We start from the raw sequence: 20,556 nt of genomic DNA on the forward strand, positions 1-20,556 counted from the left end.
CTAGAAGATTTTTTTTCATTTCTGCACACTGTAAGAGAGAAATACACATTTTTTAATTGTGAACGACACGTCCTGTCTGTTCACATGATTAATTACAAATTATTTCCCTCCTCCTCAGTCTGTTTCACTTCGAAGTTCTACCTTTGCAGGAGCAGTTATTACACAGTAAAAACATTCAGATGAGAAATTCAGGTAAAATGCAAATCCTGCAACAAAACAGTGTACTTAAAATAAACAGCAAAATGGGTATAAACAATACTACGACTTTTCATCATTAATACCTGTGGAAGTCTAAACGCATGCCCCAAGGGTCAGATGTTCACTGTGTATTTTCGTTAGATTGCGTGGTTTTACAGGCAGAAGTGTAAGGCTACAGGACTGTGACTTAATGCAAGAAAGTGGCCTTTTCCTGTACAACAGATGACATCTGTCTCCACCTAAAACTACAGCAAGTGTTGATCATGAGACTTTCAGGTTTAATTGCCTGTAACCACAAGCAGTACAAACCACAGTAGGAAGTCAGTTAATGAACTTGCAACAAATGTAACAATTGCTACCAAGACAAAATTATGAGGCTGTTTTAAACAGTACTCCTTCCTTCCTGCATTACTTACATTTTCTCCCGCTACAAAAATTTACAGATGCTTTTTTCATCTCCAGTCCCTGAGATTTTCACAGAAATAAAGGTTTGGTCCAACACCCACTGATGTTAGAGGAAGAGACAAATAAAGACCATAAAGAGAGGAAAATATCCAGATTGTAAAAGGTCTGTTACGACCAATTTAGTGTCTGGCTTTAGCAGTTTTGAATGACACCAACAAGAGCAACAACAAAGACTCCTGAGCTGGAGACTTGGCAGGTATCATAAGCAAAGACAAGGGCAGGTTTTGTATAGTCTTCATTATCTGTGTACTTGTTTGTGTACATCATGAACTCTATTCACACACTGCAACCTATTTATGCTCCTGCAACAAAACCGAACTTGAAATTCTTTTTTAAAAAAGGGAAAAAAAACCCCAGAAAATATACATCACTTCATCCTACCTTCTCTTACCTACAAAAGTTTCTAGTTTGTTATCCCTACTTACCTGAATGCATACCCTGTACAGCTATAAAGCCAAATTTAGGAGTTTGTGTGTATATGTAATTAACATCCATAGGTAAGTTTGCATATTTGTAAATATTTCTCACCTACAGATGTGTATACAAGCACCTATTTCTGAGCAGAAAACCATCTACAGATGTCTCATTTATATGCTTTCTCTGTGCCCATAGCCAAGAAATAATAAATGTAGGTTCCCAGAACTTTATCTTAAGCAAATTTGTCATTATTAGGTCAAGTTCAAAGAGGAAAGCAGCCAACAGGTCAGAAGAAAAAAACCCATAATATTTTGATTGGCCTTTTCATTGTTTTTGCAGAGCTCCCGAATAACACACTGTACAAGAGACAGCTACCAATTGTTTTCTGTTTCACTGAAATGAAAAGCCAATTTCAAGGGTAGCAACAATTCTGTCCAGCAAATAAATTATCGTAATCATTTACTGTCACAAGCTATGTCCTTTTTTATACTTCATTTTCCTTGAGCGATAAGAAAGCACTTACATTAATTTCTCATGCATTAAGAAAATTCTCTGTCTTAAAACCTACATTCACATTGCATGGGAAAGGACACATACTTTTTTCAAAGCAAGATCATTATTGATCGCACTGTAACAATCAGCATACACTTCATATTCTTCTGTAAAACCAAACTTACTTTCAAAATATACCTATCAAATTCAGGAACCCAGCCTCATTCAACTGTCCAAAAAGAGACAGCTGACTAAAAAAGCAACCGGCATAACAATCTAAGACACCCAGAGTCCACACGCAGCACAAGTTCACATGCTTGTGCTGCAGACGTTAAGAGCTGGACACTCAGCCCAGCACCACAGCGCTGTCTTGATGAGGCTGACAAGTCTCCTCGTGCACCGCAGGGGGTCCCAGGCTGGGTTCTGTCCACCCACAGCCGCTCACCTCTGTTATCAGCGATCACTTTGGACAAAACCAGAGGTAGTAAAGGAGAGGAAAGCAGATTCTAATACAGGTGGTGACTTGTACCGAAAAGTCAACAAAACTACCCCAAAACCTAAAGAACTACTATGATGTTTGTGGTTATACTTTTTCTTGGGATATTCTAAAAGGACTGGAACTCTCACCACTCAACAGCTGCATATAGCCTTTTATGTCGCCCTCCTATGAGCCGTGTCGCATTTTTTCCCCCGTGATGCAAGCAGCCATAAATAGATATGGGAATCCAAAAATATTAAGTGAGTTTTGTCAGATTTGCTTTCTTTACTTAAAAAGGGAGGAAGGATGAAAGAAAGAAAAAAAAAAAAGAAATCATACAGTGCAATACATTTAATTACATTTAGAATTGTCTGGGAAAAAAAGAGAATGATCTGAACAAATTTAGCATCTGAAACAAAATCCAGAGTTTTACAGCACACCAAAATAAAAACACACAGAAATACAGAACTGTCTCAAAGCCAGAGTACAGGAGGTGTGTTTACTTTATGTAGAAACCATCACTGCACACAATAGATATTGATATCTATTAATTAGACATAAGAATATAGTTTTTCCCTTCTGTTTGATCTACAGTCACTCGGAAGAAAAAAACAAGAAATTTGACTAGCTTACAGTTTCTGTTGCCCTATGCTTGGTCTGAAATGGTTTGCTTTTCCTTCATCAAGAAAACATCCCAAAGTCAAATATATCTCGCTAAAATTATTTTTATATAAACTCCAGAAACTTACTGTTTTTCTTGAATATTTTGTTTTTCACTAACTATAAAGTCAAAGAAAATCTGAAACCACAATCTGAAAAACAAAGATTCAGGAAATTTCTAAAAATATCTGTGAAAATGCTAACTTAAATCACGAAAAGAAATCTCTGCAGACAAATATTTTCCTCCCAAAATAGAAATAAGCATCCTGCTATATTTACTGTTGGTTTGTTTGTTTTACAGTTATAAATTTGAGCAATGAAAATAAAAAATACAAAGTTTCCTACATCTGCTTTGTGAAGAAAGCCCCAGAGAGAAAGAAAGATTCTTTCCATCTTGATATCTCCAAGTATTTCTATTGTCCAAGACATTATACTTTGATTTAACAATTAGTGATTTTACAGAGTTTTTACTAAACACATGATTTTTGCTACTTTAACATAGGCAAAATAGTATTGAACTTTCATTTATTGGAGGTATGTTAGAAAACAGAATTGATAACATCCAGGTCACCAGTTGTATTTCAAGCTTTGCTGTAATTTTAGTTGAAAAAACATTTTTCTCCAAAATCTGGAGCTCACAATTGCTAAAGAATTTGAAAAACATATGGTATCACATGTATCACTGAAACTTTGATTCAATGAAATACTGATATTTCATCGATACTGAAATTTTGGCATACAAATGTAAAATTCTGTTTCTAACAATAAGATTGTTAGCTATTAGAAGAGTGAAACATTAAACAAAAATCCTATTACATGGGTGTCATTTCAAGGATTTCCACACTGGCCATCGCTGCCAGGGAGACTTCTCTTCTTAGGTCTAAACCCTACCTCATTTCCACCCCTGCTAGCACCAAATACTGAATGTTGCAGAGGAATTAAATATCCGATAAATGCAATGTCACACATATGCATCAGTACCAAAGTATCACATGTAAAAGTGATCACTATTCCAAGTTTCCAGACAAAATGCAAGGTGAAAAATAAGTGACGCATCATTGCCGCTAAAAGTAAAGCCTATTATATCCTTTCTCTTATAATTTTAGTACATGTCCACAAAAAGTGCACAGAATTTTTTTCATGCAAATGTTTTCAAGTAGGATTAAACACTGCACATTTCACTTTCCTGTTTCTTGTTTTGTGAGCAGAAATAGACTGCTTTAAAAGCAGAAGCATTCAATCCAAGCAGAAGACAAGTGCTTCATGTTCTTCAAACAAAGCTCTTAGTCTGAATAAAGGAAAAAGTTTTATCACTTTGCTCAGTTAAGCCCATACATTTAAGAAACATTTCTGGACAGGAACTTTGAAAATGATCTTTTTAATATTTGTATGAAACCAAGGTGATCTAAACAAAGAGGCCTCTTTTTTCTGTAGGCATCTTTTTTCATTAAAAACAGGCATTCCAGTTCAAAACCTGCAGTGTGAAGGAAAATATGCTGCTGTTGCTCAAACTTTATACACTATTTGTTTAAGACTTAATTCCTCTGAGCTGTCAAAACACAACCTTTCAGCAGTGCAAACCTTTAACCAGAAAAAAGACGACATTCACAAACACCTTTGGGCTCACAAGGGGAGACCTGGTTTGCATCAGAGCTGGCACAAAAGCCTTTTGCAATGTACAATTCTCTTACACAGTTAATAGCCAGCCTAAAAACAACAGCAACAACGTCCCCCAAGATACTCATTACAGAGATAACACTGCAAGTTTGAAAGTCCTTGCAGATGAGCGTTTTTATTTTGGTTTAGTAGCAAATATTTCCACTGTGCACTTTGGCTAGGGCCCAGCACTGCCCTGGTACCTGTTGAGACCGTGAGCGGCAGAGAGGGGCTCTCCACTCGGAGCAGGCAGTTCCCCGCATTGCCTCAACGCGCAAGCAGCCCTTCCCCTTCCACTCCTATTCTCAGCAAAGGAGGGACAGGGAAGACGAAGGTCCCCAGTACCGACCCCTACAACTAAACCGTATGCGCCCACACAATCCAGGCCCATGCGCTCCCTCCCGGCCGCACAGGTTCCCTGCCTGGTTCAGCTGGTGTTAGCGGGACACCACAGTTCTGCAATTACCACCTCACCGGGATGTTGGGCTGTCACATTTCTCCACTCGGCTCTAGTCCCACAACTCAAACGGCTGACGCAATAACAGAAAAACAGCACCTGTACTGAGTTATAAATTGTTTTCAGCAGAGAGCATGGCATTCTAGATCCCAGCTGCAAAGTACTATGTTGAGCAAATTACGTGAGAAGTTTCTTCTCGTACATGCCCAAGAACCTAAAAATGGCTCTACCTAAGCTATACCGTAGCAGTTCCCCTTTTGTCCTGCACTGGCCCATTTGTGTCTGTAAAAAGTATCTTTTACAATCAGATCTAGACAACCACTGCTAATGACTCACTGAAGCACCATTACTAATCTGGGATTTATGCCATCATTTTTCAGTCAAGACTGATTAAAGAGATTTGGCAACACTGCAAACATAATTCAGCATCTCTGGCACTGTTTAGAAAACTGTGATCACAGCTTCACATGTATTAAGACTGGTGGCCATCTGCAAAATTTCATGCTGATGCATCCAAAGAACATATATTCAGCCAGCCATTTGAACTGTGGGTGAAAAAGATGGGTGGGAAAAGAAGAAGATAAGATCCAACAGAGCATGATTAAGCAAATACCCTCTTCTAGAGAGGCTAAAACTCCAGCATTAAAAATAGACACTCTGTGCAATGCTGTCTCAAGTGTTGCATACACATTTTATAAAACCAAAATAGTTTAATATTAAGAATAAATTAAAAACCAAGACTTCTATTAAAAATATAGACAACTGATTTTGATACATCACAACTTAAAACAATAATTATTTAAACGTGTTATCAAACTGCAACAGTGTTTCTCTCCCACACTTTCTCTTTCCTTTCGACTTTGCCTGAAATCAGTACCCCGACGACAGAAGCAAACCCACATTGCTTCAAGCATTCTTCTGGCACCGAGAAATGGAAGCAGGTATAAAATTAATTAAGAGTGCAATATTAAAAGCTGTGGTATCAGCAAAGCGAAGGTGCAGACAGCAGCAGATTTTCTGTGACTCTTTACTAGAGAACTTGTCTCCACTTCCATCTGAAAGCCAACATCAAGTGCTCTGAATATGGAAATTCAGCTAAAGCCTGGAGGTCGAACTGCTGCCAGCAACAGATTTCAGATTCAAGCAGATGGAAGAGAGAAACTCCACTCTGACAGGTAGCAACCACTGCTGCTATGTGGGGCTACGCCTTCGTTTGGAGGGTTTTCACACAGTTGTTAGCAAATTCTTTTCAGAGGAAAAGTAGGCCAATCATCCTGACAGTGCAAACAAATGACAGTATCACATTTCCAAAGCCTTTGAATGTATTGCATGTCCTTCTGATTACCTCCCCCCCCCCCATTTCCCAGTAAAAATCATCTTCATGGGCACATCACATACCTCCCACTCCAGCTTCATGTTCCTCCTGTTGTCCAGGAAACTACTCCCTTCCTACTCATCTTACAAACTTTGCTCATCATGGGTGTCATTTCAAGGATTTCCACACTGGCCATCGCTGCCAGGGAGACTTCTCTTCTTAGGTCTAAACCCTGCCTCATTTCCACCCCTGCTAGCACCAAATACTGAATGTTGCAGAGGAATTAAATATCCGATAAATGCAATGTCACACACATGCATCAGTACCAAAGTATCACTTTCAAATGTGAATGTGACGGAAGAAGAGGTCTCTGGGAAAGGACTTTTTTGAGCATCTGAAGCACACAGAGCCAGAATATCAGGTCTAAACAGCATATGGCAGAGTTTCTTAGTGTAAAATCAGGGGGATAAGAGCAGGACATGTGTCTGAAAGGCAACATGGACAATGGCTTTAGCTGGGCTGCCACATGAACAGAAGGGTTATGAACCATTCTGGTATTTTGGTAAATATGGGCACGTGCTATATACACAGAGACGCATTCTCATTTTCTCACACAAATCTTCACTAGATGTTGTTTAGGAATATTCAAATGAATGCCCAAAACCATGCAAAAAACAACAAAACAAAACTAGCCAGCCATAAAAAGGAAACATGTAGCTTTATCTTCCTCTTCAACCTTCAGCTACGTCCCCATTACCTTACTCACAGTGCCTGCTCTCAGACCTGTGCAACATGTCATTTAGGAGAAAACCAGGTCTACACCCAGATTACTTCCAACCACACATACCACAACAGGAAAGCACAAATATATCCTGCATCATTATATCACCTCATTCCTGCCTGCAAACAATAACCTCAGACAAATGCAAGACTCTATTACAAAGTATCTCCACTAAAAAAAGCAAACAAACAAAAAAATCTTTTCCCTACAGTTACCCACCTGCACAATGCATTTAAACGCTATTAACCAAACCCTTCCTCAACACACACCCATTCACCTTGTAAGGGGGTGCAACAGCTGTTCGAAAGTAAACAGGGAGGCAGGTGACCGGATGGGGAAGCGGGCTGACTTCCATTTGACAGCCTGGGAAGGCTTACACTTTAGGAAGGACGGGAAGCAGTGCCTCAGAGGTAGAGGCTGTTCCTCGGACCAGAACTAACTCTCATGCTGCCTAGTCTGGAGGAGGATAAAGTTGTTTCTTACTCGTGGGATGTTACCGTCTTAATTTTGGTTCAGCAGGAAACAAAAAACCCTTTACATCCAATATGCCATGGTACTCAGAGCTACCTGACAGAAAGGACTACAAGCCAACATTTTAGTAATGAATCAAAGTTCCAGCTTCAACACAGAACAGCCACAAGAGTCTCACCTTAAAAAAATATCTCAACCAAGGGTCCGGTCAGAAGTAAAAAGCTGGACCAAGAGAGAAGAAATCAGTATGTATCTTGGAGCTGATGGAAACGGGAAAGATGAGATCACGACTGCAGATTACCAACAATAGGATGACAAGCCATTTCCTTGGTGTCAATGGCTTGTTGAAGACCTATCAATTGAGCAACCATGGTTTTATTTTTAAATTATCTTTCTTCCTCTCTGGAAATTAACTACATTTGCATATTTCTTTCTACCCACAGGGTAACCATTAAAGAAGTTTTTATATTACTAATCATTGCCACTAAAATCAAAGCATCTGAGAGAGTATTTTAGGATAACCATGCAAATATTATTTCTATATGCATCGACTGCAATTAATAGTTTTCTTTGATTTAGGTATCTGTAGTAGTCAATGTGGGAACCTCATGTTTCACTTTCAGGTTTTCTTTTTTCCTGTTATGCTTTAGGAGGCTGATTCTAAAAGTACAGCAAATTCTTATAACTTAAAAATTCTTCACGGACTCTGTACTGGACCTTCTGACTCACACAGTGCCTTGAAGGTACTGCTTTCAAGCATTAGTTCAGTATTTTGAAAATTTATTGTGTAGAGGGCTGCTTCTCCTTTCATTTTCTTTCTGAGAAATGCAAATCTTCCAGTGTTTAGACTTCTGGGTGCTTTCACTTTCTGACTGCTAATTCTGTTAATTCAGTAGTACCACAGTTCCCTCAGAGTTCACAGTTCCCCTTCCTTGTTTTTTTCCTTCCCAAGAAGGGAAATCTCATTACAAAAACACAGACCCTCACAATTCGTTCCCCACTAGCTATCTCCCCACGTATCTGCTTTCTGCTAGGACTGGAGAGCAGTGTTTTTAGAGCAGGTCTCAAAGTCGCCCTGTGCTTAGCAGCTAGTCTAATTGCTGAGCTGCTTCTACACAGCAGAGCAGAAGCCTCTACTCCACCAGCACCTCTTCTCCCAGGGCAATATTATCCCGCTGAGAAGTCACAGGCATTATGCACCCACTGAAAAGCAGTACACATACAAAGAGTCAACAGTGAGCCTGTGATGACTTCTAATGGCTTTATTTACATCCCACCAGTCCATTTTTAGCAGCATGCTCATTTTACCTATGAGATTTTAATACAATTGCTCAGTTCACATCCAAGCCTGCTGAAGTTCCCAGTTTCTGACAGCACCTGGACACTTATCTCTCTACTGTAACTGGGCTACTTATGCTATACAACAGAACTGCTAAATATTTTATGTAGGCATGTTCATGCAATATATTAATTAGATATTTAATCTGAAGTGTTCTCAAAATTGAATAGAGCACACACATCCAAAACTCTCACTGCAGATCCGCTTACTATAGGAGCTTTCACACAGATTTCTCGACTGACTGTATTTTGCTGTGCTCTTTTTATAGAGTATATAATCTTCTGGTCATAACACGTTGCTTGCTCCCAACTGGAAAGCCTCTTGGGAACACGGAACTGTAACCTACCATTAATATATTAAGTACAGAACATTTCAGACACCATGACACAGAAATCACAAACAAAGATAGAAAGCTATGTGAGAACCTGCTGTAGAATTAAAAAGGCTTGTTCCATATCCATCTCTAACTCAAGTGAAGCAGTAAACCTACAGCTCACGTTGGAAGCCTGTGTCTCAGGCACTGCTACCATAACCATTAGTACTTCTAGCAGAAATACAGCTCTTACTGATACTTCCTGGAACGGGTAATTTTACTAAAATATAGATTGGGTCAAACTAACAGGAAAAAATAACTATTCTTGGGTAATCTGTTCTTGCCAAAAGAAACATACTGTAGGGAAGATTCAATCAGAGCATATATAGTTTTCTCAAGTCTTAAAAACTTGGTAAGATGAAGTCTGTCTGTTACTTGAAGAAAAAAAACCTATGTAATGTAGACAACATAGATGGCAGCACCAGACATTTTGAGTTAATGCTCAACAAATGCTTCCTCGCAGTTGTTTCGGAAAGGTACATTGCCTAGGGAGAGAAAGAGTTTTGGTATACACCAAAGCAAAGATGCACTTCAACGTTTCCACCATTCTTACCAAAAGGGGAAGAGTAGGAAAGTCTCTGTTTACACTGAAATCAGTTCCTTGCTACACAAGATTTGCCCCATTTTCTGACAGACAGGTCATTTATATGCTATCACTAGTCCCACATTGTTTTAAAAATCTCCTATATGCCACTGCATGCCAAACATTATGCTGTTGTGTCACTGCACAATAGCTGAGATGCATAGGTTCACATGAAGAGAATGAAGAGTTTGTAAAGCACTTTCTAATCCTTCAGCAAAAGAGGAGCAGTCAGAAGGTGGGACCGGCAGCATCACCATCCGTAACTATGGCTGCTCAACGTCACTTCTTAAAAGACTGCTGTTTTCAGTTGCTTACATTTTCCCAAAGAAATTTTCCCAGAAATTTTTCATGCTGTTTGCCTCAGACTGATTTTTAAAGAATAATCATTAGTTTCAGCTAAAACAGTTCAGCTACTGCCAAGAATAAGGGCTAAAGGAAAAATGTTTTGCATAAATTAAAAAAAAAAAAAAAAAAAAACTGGCAGTCTTTCCTTTCAATCCTAATCCTTTAAAAAGTCACAGTAAACACAGATCCAGCAGAGATTCACTCACCACTAAAATCTCCAAAGATGCCAAAAAACTGAGTACTCTTGATTTCCACAGTGCACATGCACTGCCCTACAGGCAGACTCACTGCTCCACCCAAAGGGTTCAGAAAACAGTTCCTTTTAATAATCATTCAACATCAGTCTGGCTGAATATTGAACTGGGCCAACAGAACCTCTATCTCTCTAGAACAAGCCTTCAGGAATCAGAAATAAATATCAAATTCAAAAGCATGGGGAAAAAATGGCCAAACCGAAGGAGTAGGAGAAGTAGTAACAGATTTGAAGAGCAATACTGGCAAAGCTGGCTTAAAAAAATGAAGGCGTCAGAAGACCAGGACTGAGGTCTGGAGGTAGAAATAAGGTCAGAAATTACTTGGCTGGGAGGAATCATTGCAATAAAGAGCTGGGGAGCAGACAGGCATGGGCAGACCAGAGACTGGACAAGTAGCATAAGGAGGAAAACCAAGGGGGACAGCCTAAGCTGGCACAAGGAAGCTGGGAACCAGCTGTGGAGAAGGGAGAGATACTGGACACAGACATCAAGGGAGAACCAGCCTTCTTCTGCAGAAAGAATAAAGTACCAACTAGCTTGAGGTGTCTGACTCGAGACATCCATGATTCAACTTTGGAAGTATACAGCCTTTTACATAATATATGCAGAAATAGCTGGGAGGGCCTTAGCAGTTCTGTAAAACTGAAACTAGATCTTAAATCAGGCACCCAAAAACTGAGAAATATTGTATTGACCAATGGCAAAAGGACAATTTTGAAAGACTTGCCTTGCACCACACAGGAACTGTGGGGAGTGGTAGCGTTGCGTCCCAGGCCTCTGGAAGGATGCAGTTCTCAATTAGAAAACAACCTTGTCCTCCTCTTCCTTCAATCCCCTTCCTTCAATCGCTGTACAACTTTCAATTTCTGCAACAAATAAAGCTGTTACTCACTGATGTCCTCTACTTCACAGTTCATCCCCAGATTAGGCCCCTCCTGTGCATTAAATAAAACACAGAAAAGTAGATCATCTAACTAAAGATTTAGCAGAATTGGAATCCATGAGGCCAAACTGTGGATTGCTCTTTTAAGACAGGTATTTTATAAGCAGTGTAGGTCATTTGTGGTTTAAAATGTTGTCCTCATGTCTATAACTGTCTTGTTTGTATGGGGCAGCATTGCCCTCCATTCAGCATGGAACTGACAGTGCCGAACACTTCCTCCAATCCCAGAAATTATGACAGTCAATCCACCCACACTTTGGGAACAAAAGTTCTGATCACTAGAAAACCTCAAGGACCATGTTCATCCACATTTCTAGAAGTTTGCGACTGGACAGCAGAGCAAGTTCATGAGTCCACAGGGAGTTAAGCGTGACACGACACTACCTCCTAGCTTCCAGCTGTGACACCGACTTTTAAACATGGCTAGACATACGTGACTTTTCTACTGATATTATTATCTACTGGTCTCATATTAATTGTTGCTATATCTGTCTGTGTGATACAGTACAATTTCAAACTCTAAAAAAGTGACCCATAAAAACTGGAAGGGATAAGATATCGGCGGTATAATTCTCTTGTGCAGATAATGTCCATACTCACAAAGCACCTGACAAATGTTCTACAGTCTTCTGGACCTGGACAGGAAGACTTATCCCAGATTTTACATTTTATATGTAGCATCTTCCACAAGACGATACGCAAGCACCTTTTTTTAAACAAATGCTGAAATATTCAGTAAATTCTGATATTTACAGAACTGCTATCAGAATTAACAATGCACTAATACTTACCGCTTTATGGTAAAAATGTAACAGAAAAATGGCACACAGAGCTCGGCAAGTAGCTCTGGTGACTGAAGATGTTACCACGCTGCTGTTCAAGTTTACAGCCTCCCAAACAAAGTCAATGGACCAGATCAAGTGAACACTGTTCAGAAATGTCAAACCTATGGTTTAAATTAAGCCGCTGAACTTTGCACTGAAGTTGCTGAAGCGCAGGCACACATTTCGTTCCACCTGCCCTGCTGTGGGAGGCAGTAATTTCCAGCCTAGTGAACGTGAAAAGTAGCTACAGGATCAAAAGAACTGTTGGTGGCAAAATGCAGCAAGATGCACAGAGAAATCCAGGTGGCTATGGGGGGAAAAAAAAAAGAAAAGAAAAAAATATCTTTAGAGGGTCTATCAATAAGTACTTTATTCTGAGCAATACCGAAAAAAAAACACAAGTTGATTTTCGAAAGAGCACTATGAACAATTAGAGGCTTAGCAAACTATGAAAAACTATTCCCTTAACACTGGTCATCACAGAGAAAATGCAGAAAAAGAGCTGGAAAAAGAACAGAGACTCCAAGCAGGCAAGTATTTTTAAGACACCTTATACAAAGCAATTTAATTCTGAAGTCTTATTTTAACTCTCAAAGACTGGACAGTCTTGAAAAATTCTTCTAAAGCCTGAATCCAAGCTTCAGACTCTCAAGGGTTAAGGCTTGAAACAAACACAAACTGGAATTACAGAAAGATCCAATGCCTAACCCTAGCAGTAAGCCCAGCACTGCACTTTCCCCAACACAATAGATTTAACGACAGAGAATGAGTGGAAAAACAAATTCTCAGCAAATCTAGTATCCTCTGTGCCTCCACTATTAGCTGTAATTTCCACCTTTGAGACTAGTCCTACTCATCGCAAGGAGAAACTCCAGGCATCAAATTCCTTCTAAGCACAGTTCATTTTGCTCATACGTGCTTCTGTAGCTGGAAGGAAGTTAGAGAAAACTCAGTGATACAGCAGGGTACCGCCAAGTAAAGCAGCTATTCAAACACAGAGTTAATCTGGACTTCTTAGTCTTGTAAAAAAGGAAGGAACTGAGCATGTGCAGAGGCATTTGCAGGCACCGATGTTATTTGTAGAATTCTGTACAGTTTGCTACACTGCAGTAAGGGTACCTTAGCTATAAACTGCCCCAAGGAATTGAGGTGTGCTGTTTCCAAAGATTTGCAACATCTGTACATGTAATTAGTCATATGGTGGAAAGAATAATTATTCTTATAAAAGTTTAGATGGGTGGTAAAACATATTATTCTCTTAAGCAAGACGAAAATAGCCGTGCTTGTGAGAGCAGATGACCCCAACTTCTTTAAAGCATCTTATCTAGCAATGGGAGTTAGCAGCACGCAAATCCTGTACCAGGCCTTTGTCTGCAGGTTCTCAGTGGCACAGCCCCACTCGCTTCCCATATGCTCGGGTTCAGGATGCATCTGCCAGGGAAGTCGAGCTCAAAAGCCTAGCCCCTGCTTTTGCATTCTCCCCAAGCACGCCCCAGCTGGAACTACAGGTTCAGAACTCCTCCAGTTTTTTGCAGAAACTGCAACTTTAAAGTGCTCCACTGGCAAATGCTATGAAACATAGATCAGAAACACACTGGATGCATTTTCATATCACTCTCTCTCCTCTTTCCTGTATGGGCCATCTACTCTCTCATCCTCCCCACTCTTTTCCCTTCACTTTCCCCCTCTATATCCACACTCCTTTTCTCCCATGCTACTCCCTTTCACCTCGCTCAGTTACCTCCTCCACAAAATCTGTCCTGTCTGCAACAAACTGGAAGAACAGAGCTGTATTTGGAGAGTGTCATCTCTCACACAACAGGCTTCTCTGTTAGCATGGCAGAGCAGTAGACCACAAACAAGACACAGGCCTTCTTGAGAAATACAAGAATGTCAAAGGGGTTACACTCTTATGAGTCGGCCAGGTCTACACATAACAACTCAAGAACGTCAATGTCTTCTTCAATATATCCTACTGATTTCATACAAGGTCTTAGCAATATCCCACTGCTGTATGCAATGAGGACTCTTAGTGAATACAAACACACATTCACAAACCTCGGCTGCAGAGAAATCATTGGTCGTGTATTATGAGCTGCACAGAAAGTCTCCAACTGAGCTCAAGATCTCAACTTGCCTGGAGATTAGGGGGAAAACTATGTTACTCTCCCGTATTTCATGAAGATGGTTTTAGCTAAGTTAGGATGTACCTTGGTACTTCAATTTCCCTATTTACTATGTATTGCATATTTGGTAAAAGTATCATAAATTTAAGAAATTCACACTGTGTAGAGATATAAATGGCCAAGGACAGCCTTCTTGCTGAGTGAATACGCTTTATTGCAGCTTTCAAATATATTTTTCAAAAAGTGCCAACATATTTCTGCAGAGCTGGCATCTCCCTTTCCTCTGTGAGAGACAGAAAAGTGGCTGGCTCAACGGGCTTACAGAAGCAGAAGCACAACATCCACCTATGCTGGCTGATGCAACATCACCAACCCCAGTTTCTGAAACAGGGAAGATATGGCAGTAACTGCCAGAGAAGTCTGGGGAGTTTGCCTTCCATGACCTTGTACGCACCTCCCTTACCGCGTGCCATACAAACCACAAAAGCCGGCTGTGACTATACCACTCTCCTGTGCAGCCGAGACACACATCCTCCTCTCAGTCATGTCCTTAATTTACAAATGTCCCTGTTATTTTCCTTACTTCACCTGGTCCACGCTTCATTCTCAACCTGCTCTGCCTTGGTTGTTCTTTGGTTTTGTGTCGCATGCTGCCAATCTGTGGCGACACTTCCCTTACAGTAAGCAGACCACCACAGAGAACAGAACGTGGGAAGCAAAGGAAGGAGAGCAGTGGCAGCGGGAAGGGGCTGTGAAGCAGGAAAGGGAAGATCCTCCTTCCATCTGAAAGCCAGAAGGATCAAATTCATCTACAGTAAAGACCTTATCATATTAGGTTAAGCAGCAATAGGTGTGATTTAAACACATTAGAGGCTATGCCTATCTGCCTGACTGATGTGGATGAGGTAGATACACCCCAAAGCTTTCTTCTTTGTGTTTCTTCTGTGTTTTCTTCAAGGTCAACAACATTTTCCAACAACATCTCTGCAAAGGATGTCTGTCTGAGATTTAGGTAGATAATCCAACAATAGAGAGGAAACTCAGTCTGTCAGAAAAGAAACAGGAAGGGAAGTGACAAGCAGAAGCAAAGAGCACATAAGATAGAGCTGTGAGCTATGCTGCCTGTGTTATTTGATCTCCTATCTCTCTTCAAGGACAACAGGTAGAGGTTTCAAACTTTTTCTCTAAGCAAGGCAACTGCTCTCCACATCCAGGCAAGAAATGGGGAAGTTTTTCCAACAAAGTAATCTATAAAGGGGGTCCAAGAGGTATTCTTATATTCTAAAGGTGCATCTTATGTACTAGCAACTGTAACAAAGCATATGCCAGAAGCCTGAATTAAATATTAATAAGGAAAGAAGAACCAAAAGGGGATCCTTGGCCTTCTTAGTTTCCTTCCTAGTTCCAGTACAATAATATGGAGATTAAGGAGCCCAGAATGTATAGGAAACAGGGCAGCCATTTCTCCTAGCAGTCATTTCACTCCACAGGGAGAACTTCTTCCATTTAATACAGCATCTGTGCAACCAGACTGGACTTGAACAGGTCTGAGAGATGGCTGAGGATGTCCAACCTTCAATATATCTTGAGAGCGTAAGACCAAAAATTCTACTACCCTAGTAGGGGTATAGCCTTCTGTCTCAGCTGACAGCAAGCAAGACAGAAGTAAATAAGTTTCTGCAGAGGTGTGATCACCATCTTCAGTAACAGAGCCAAACACCCTCTGAAGATTACGTGGCTCCTTTGCCACATTTTGGCAGGGTTCTTTGTTTCTCCATGGGTCCCTACAAGCTACCACCCACTATTGATTAAGTTAAAATTAGCTCATTAAAAATAAATAACAGACAAAGTTGTCATGTATCAAGAAAAATGCATAAAGCCTAGATACAGGTACTTGAAAACAGCACTAAAATCATGATTCGCTAACAACTTGGTACTGCCAGCAGGGAGCAGTGAATAAAAGAGGTCACATCCACCTCAAAGTTTGGAAAGTGCCAGAACTTCTAAATTTAAGAATACTGAATTTCAAGTTCTTGCCAAAAATACATATGTTCCCCCCATTTGCTCCCACCTAACATTTGCATTGAGAGTCAGAGAGACTTGTGAAAAAATTGGCAAGATACTGCATTCCCTGTGAGGGCCCTCTGAGCTCCTAGAAGCAAGGCAGCCCACTGAATTAAAATCTTCAGAAGCAGGAAAAACCTTAACAAGTTTTTAAATTAAGAGCTTCTGAAAAAAGCATGAGCAAACGGTGGTTCCTCAAGGGGAAACAAATAATCTCGTTTCCAGGACAACAGGGTTCTACTAGCTCATCTCCCTTGCTTTACAGTTTGAGGGCATGCAAACACACAAGAGCCTCTGCTTCTGTTGCCTAAAAAGTAACCCGGCAAGACCTTCCCAGCTAGCTCTCTACTGCCAATGTAGACAAGCTCGGTACTACAGACTTCTGCAGAAAGAATGATACTGGCCTGCAGATGGAGAGCTACTGTCAACACAGAGTGCTTGACTGCCCAGGCAAAAGCCCCTCTACCGTCTATGCAGCACATGCAGTCCACGCTGAGCTTTGACCATCATATATTGACGTTGCTTATTGTATGGGGGAAAATGTATGCCACTGGGACAAAGATACAACTTCATTCCTACACTGCTCCATCAAAGCCATGTGAAACGGATGATGGTGCATCAGTACTGCAAAGGCAGCGCAAAGGCATTTCTACTATATTTCACAACCATATTCTAGCTTAGTAAATGGGCAAAAATCTGAAATGTGCACCAAACTAAACATACAATCTGTTTCCTTTTAATGCTTCTCTGCATGGGAAAGGAATGATGAAAGCTGGTCTGGAATAAATTAAGGGAGGTTAAATGTCCTTAAACATCCTATCACTTTCCACAGCGCACTCTGCTCGCTAAGCTCTGCTCTTCAATCCCTGTTCCTGAATGATGGCATCGCTGCTGAAAAAGCGGAGCTCACCGAAGAGCACGGCTGCACCACGTGTCATCAGACAGCAATCACGAATGGACCCTCTGATCTTCACTTTTTCAAACTCCTGCTAGCAACACCGAAGGGACAACCGCACCTCAGGACAGGGCCTCCTGCACACACAAGTGTTTCCGTGACTCTTTTTGAGCACCAAAGTGTGCAGGTGTGGAGGGCGTAGCACTACTTATGGTCCCAACCACACCACCTCACCCTGGGGTCACCCTACCACCGCAACAACAAACACAGCCCATCAGAAATCTCTCAAGGACGCGGGGCCTGCCAGCCCGCTGTTCTACAAACCCAAGCTACAGCATGAATCCATAAAACAAGCATCCGGGCTAATATCAAAAAGCACAGATCTCATTAAAATACCTGGAAACAGGAACGCACAGGAGCTTTCAAGCACCCGCTTAAATAACAAATTAAAAGCAACATCATCTTTTTCTTTTTTGATATCTCGCTTTTGCATCTTTTCCCGAGACAGCTGTTTATGCGTCCTTATTTATACACGGCAGCCCGGCACGCCTCACGCGGACACTCAGGACGAACCTTCATGAACGATAAACGCGTAACAACATACCCAATAACGCCGTCAAACACAGCAGCGCGCGCGCTGCAGATGACAACAACGATGACCGAAACCGCGACGCGGCACGAAGCAAACCCCGGGTGCCAGGGCCTCCCCAAGATGGGGGCTCGGCGGTGCGCGCCCGGGACGGAGGGCGGGCGGGCGGGTCGCTCTCAGCGGCGGCAGGCGACGGGGCGCGGCGCCGCTGTCCCCCGCCCAACGGCCGTCCCCCGCGCGCGCTGCCACCGCTCCTGCGGCGGAGCGCCGCGCCGCGCCGCCGCCCCCACCCCCCGCAGCTGTCAGCGGCGCCTCCCGCCTCAGCCGTACGAGACCCGCCGGTCCCAGCGAGGCCCGGCCCCCGCCCCGCAGGCGCACCTTCTCCCTCCCGCCCCCTCCTCAGAGCGCGGCGGGGGCAGCTCCCCGGCTGCCCTCGCAGCCCGGCAGCCGCCCCTCCCTTACCTCCGCAGCCCCGGCTCGCAGGGCACGGCCCCGCGGCAGCCGCCGGCCTCTCACCCCCAGCGGCTCCGGCGGCCCGACGCGCGCCGGCGCCCGCCCGCTCGTGACGGCACCGGCGGCCCCGCCCCGCCCCGCCGCTGGGCCCGGCCCCCTGCCGCCGCCGCCGCCGCCGCCGCCGCCGGGCCCCGCTGCTCCGCGCCGCGGGAGGCGGGCAGGTGGGGAAGGCGGTGGCGGCAAGTAATGGGGACGGAAGGCGCGGCCACGGCAAGGCCAGCATCGCCCTCCCGCCGGGGCTGAGACCAGCCTGTGTTCAGCACGCCTCCAGGTAGCCGAGGCTCGCCTTCCGGCCTCCGGGCGGGCCGCCGGCTCCCTCGTGCTTTGTCATCTCTGACTCCACAGGATCCAAAAACACAGAAACCGGGATTCTCTTGTGTCATCAGCTGCAGTCAGGAATTGGGGATTTTGAGAAAGAAAATGTCACGGGTCTGAGAGTTACCCACACCGCAGCTATGAAGTTTAGGCCAAATAATTTGAGATAATAATCCAGACTTTTTTTTCTTTTCTAATAAAAACACCAACGTTTCCCCCGTTCATCCTTACTCATTGTGCACATTTAAAGTGGCTTGATAGCTGGCTCAACCAGCTACATTTGTTGAAACTGCTGTGTAACTGGAGTCTGGGCTTCATTTCTTAATTTCTATACCACGCTGCTATCAATGAGGGATTTAACTTGCTCAAGCAGTGTTAAGTGTGATTTGAAAGAACATAAGAAGAGGTCACAGTCTAGCTCTGGCTCATTCGATTATTCTTACACAGTGAGAAATGCCAAGGAGAAGACGGGTTACTCACAAGCCGCCCTGTGGGAACTCCCAGGAGGTTCGCGAGGGGCTCCTGCGCGCAGGAAAGGGGCTGAAGTGGGGAATCAGTGAGACAGACACGGGCGCGCTTGCCTGGATGCCTCCAGTCAACTGCACACGATCTGCAGAGGGCCGCTGCCAACTACCAGTTGAGTCAGTCCCAAGACCGCTCTAGTGTAAGAATTTTAATGTACCTGTTGCAGTTCCCCAGTGCTGGAAGGTGCCAGCTTAAGTCCTCAATATGATCTGAATTTGGATGGAGAAGCCAGGCGATGCAGCTTGAATTTTTCATTTTGCTTTCCACCTGTCAGTGGTGAAATTCCATTTTTAGCTGTGTGGCAGGATTGATCCAAGCACTTCCGTTTCAAAAAAATCAGGCAGAACTTGAGAGAGGAGCGCTTATTTTCAATGCATAGTCAAACACGTGATTTTTAACATTTATCTTTGGTCATAGTTTAGCATAAAGCTAATGAATCATGCCATGTTTTTAAACAAAACGGAGACAGAAGATAGGAGTTCCTCTGCACACCATGCAAGTTTAAAGCCATCCTCTCACAAAAATATTCAAAACACTTGGCCAGAAAAACTAGAAAGCAAGTAGACACTTTAACTAGCACCCTTCAATTTTAATACAGAGTTCAACAGGGTTAAGAAGCACAAAACATTGTAGTTTATTTGTAGCTGATGACAATTTTAATCATCATCAACCAAAACACGACTTTTTAAAAACAGCAGGCTTGGACAACTCCCCACCAAGGATCCTAGAAGAACGGTGTTTTCTACTGATGATCACTTAGAATCAGTAAATTGAAACAGCACTAAAATCCAACTGACCAGAAGGGCGCTTTTGTTGCACCACCATTGAGGAAGGACACAGAGAACGACCAGGTTACTTACAGGCAGAGCAGTCCGAGTCATCCAGGGCAAAAAAAGAGAAAAGCCAACAGGGTAGGAACAGATAGGGAGATAGGGTAGGCAGGTTTTTCATGTTCCTCATTTTTTGGTAAGATTATAAATTTGTTTTATTAAGAAAACCTAAGTAATGCACCTCAAAAACTAATTGTCAGAGTGGAGTTGTATTTCAGCAGAGGTACTTGGAAAGCTGCCCTGGGACCATTACCAGGTTTAAGACTATTCAACACTTTCCTCAAAGATGTGGAAGCATGTATAAACTCACTGCTGATTGTATTTGTGGACAACATAAAAGCTGGCACTATAGTGAACAAAACAACTGGGCCATCACGTAAGAGTTCTGGAAGAACTCGGGTTATACATCCAGGCAAAGAATACAAAGCTGTACCTTGAACACTGGGAAAACAGCAGACTGAAAAACTATTGACTCTGAAAAACGCATCAGGGTCATAACGGACAAGGAACTGAACACAAGATCCCAACTTAACACTGTGACAAAATGTGACACGCATCTTGGAAGCACAATCAATAGTATACAAAGAAAGAAGAGGGGATTTTACCCATATATAGATCACCAAAAAAACCCGTAACCGTAGGGGTTTA

The 20,556-nt window shown here is 42.4% G+C and overlaps 1 protein-coding gene across 12 annotated transcripts in view; it reads right to left on the reverse strand.

Annotated features, from left to right (window-relative positions):
• Window positions 1-18,295, reverse strand: part of INPP4A (inositol polyphosphate-4-phosphatase type I A) — a 290,343-nt gene extending 272,048 nt beyond the window's left edge. For 9 of the 12 annotated variants that reach the window (XR_012670601.1, XM_075135062.1, XM_075135045.1 and 6 more), the window contains exons 1-2: window positions 18,188-18,295; window positions 11,012-11,150 (exon numbers count right to left, since the gene is read on the reverse strand). The gene's annotated coding sequence lies outside the window, so the exon portion shown is untranslated. Of the gene's footprint in view, window positions 1-11,011; window positions 11,981-12,018; window positions 17,902-18,187 lie in introns of those variants that run through there. The other 3 variants (XM_075135003.1, XM_075134989.1, XM_075134997.1) reach the window with 3 other exon arrangements.
• Between the last annotated feature and the right edge of the window lie 2,261 nt (window positions 18,296-20,556).

Source organism: Calonectris borealis, chromosome 1 (genome assembly GCF_964195595.1).
Source record: "Calonectris borealis chromosome 1, bCalBor7.hap1.2, whole genome shotgun sequence".
NCBI classification, from domain to species: Eukaryota; Metazoa; Chordata; class Aves; order Procellariiformes; family Procellariidae; genus Calonectris; species Calonectris borealis.